The 1,727-nt window shown below is 40.6% G+C and overlaps 1 non-coding gene across 1 annotated transcript; it reads right to left on the bottom strand.

Annotated features, from left to right (window-relative positions):
* Positions 1–1,047: 1,047 nt before the first annotated feature.
* Positions 1,048–1,154, bottom strand: LOC141624157 (small nucleolar RNA R71). Its single transcript, XR_012533968.1, has one exon. It is a non-coding gene; the product is annotated as a small nucleolar RNA R71 (small nucleolar RNA).
* Between the last annotated feature and the right edge of the window lie 573 nt (positions 1,155–1,727).

The raw sequence follows: 1,727 nt of genomic DNA, 5'->3' as shown, positions 1-1,727 counted from the left end.
GAGAACATGTTTGTATGATCAATTCCCATGATTCCCCTATGACCCCATGACACCCTAGTGCTTTTTAATCAATTGTTTACAACCCTTTAATTCATCTTGCTTGTTTATTTCCATTGATATTTTAGTTTAGTGACCTTCTACATCAACCCATTTGTGACACCCCTAACACACCACTAGTTGCAATAGAAATCTCGTTTCAATACCCGTCCCTTGGGATCCGACCTTTACTTGCCTCTTTACTAATTGTAGAGTTGTTTGTGAAGCTATAAATTGTGTTTTGATTCGGACGTGACCCAACGACCACACCTTAAATGGTGAACACGAAACGGACCGATCAAAAATGGTGCCATTGCCGGGGACGGTGTTTACTTGATTTAGATTTCCTTTTATTGTTATTAGTTGTGTCTTTCTTCGCCTTGGGGAAGTAAAACTCCTCAAGGTTTGTTCTAATTGTTTTCGAGTTGTTTGATATTTTGCATGTCTAGAAGGTCACAAGGTGATTTGTTACCTTTTGACCGTGAAATTGAAAGAACCTTGACGAACAATAGGAGATTTGCTAGGAGGAATTTGAGAGGTATTAGTGAGGTTGTTCAACCAACTATTGAGTTCATCAACCCTTTCGCAATAGAAGGAGAGGAGAACCCATTACACAATACCCCACAAAATCAACCTACAATGCCTAAATTCTCATCACATTCCGTACCCACCGAGGAGAACCTACCCAATGGTACTCCTACACCACAACATCTAACCGGATATTTTATTGCCAAATCCGCCTTTATCCAATTAGTCGAAAGGAGCCAATTTGGGAGGATGCCTAGTGAAGACCCTCATTCTCATATGGAAACCTTTTGCGACTATTGTGATGCAATCTCTCAAACCGGTGTGACTCAAGACCAAATTCGATGGGTCTTATTTCCTTTTTCTCTAATCGGCACCGCGAAACAATGGTTGAAGGGCCTTGACAAGGCCACTCTCGGAATAGATTCTTGGAAGAAGTTGGCTCTAGCTTTCTACAAAAAATTCTACCCACCGGAAAAGAATAACATGCTAAGAGCAAAAATTACGGGTTTTAAGCAAAGGGATGAAGAATCTTTGTATGAAGCTTGGGAGTGGTTCAAGGGAATTTGTCGCTCATGTCCTCACCATGGACTTAGCGAATGGTTCTTGGTACAACAATTTTGGAACGGTTTATATGAAGATTCAAGGAACATTCTCAACATGGGATCAAATGGAATGTTCACCGAAGTTGATGACAATCAAACATGGAACAAAATTGAGGAAATGGCGGTCCATAACTCACAATATAGTAGACCTCGCAAGGCTACTAGAGGAGGAAAGCATGAAGTGGACTCCGTTACTCAATTGGGTGCTCAACTTAGTGCTCATATTGACACAATCAATTTGAAGTTTGAAAAAGCTATGGCTAGACTTGAAGAAGTCTCAAAATCACCAAATCATCATGTTAATGCCACGACGGCATCCTCATCCATCCCAAGTGGGATATGTGAGAATTGTGGAACTTTGGGACATGACCAAAGTGAATGTAGGGGAACAAATGAACAAGTGAATGCTTTCCAAGCATACAAGAGTGGTACCCCTTATTCCAACTATTACAATGAAAACACCAAATTCCATCCAAATCTCTCATACAAAAGCCAAAATGTTCAAAACCCTCAAACAACATACACTCCACCACCCATGAGAAACCAAAATCAAAGACCCTT

This window comes from Silene latifolia, chromosome X, assembly GCF_048544455.1.
Source record: "Silene latifolia isolate original U9 population chromosome X, ASM4854445v1, whole genome shotgun sequence".
NCBI lineage: Eukaryota > Viridiplantae > Streptophyta > Magnoliopsida > Caryophyllales > Caryophyllaceae > Silene > Silene latifolia.
The sequence above is the reverse complement of the archived record's forward strand: the minus strand, read 5'-3'. Positions and strand labels throughout refer to the sequence as shown.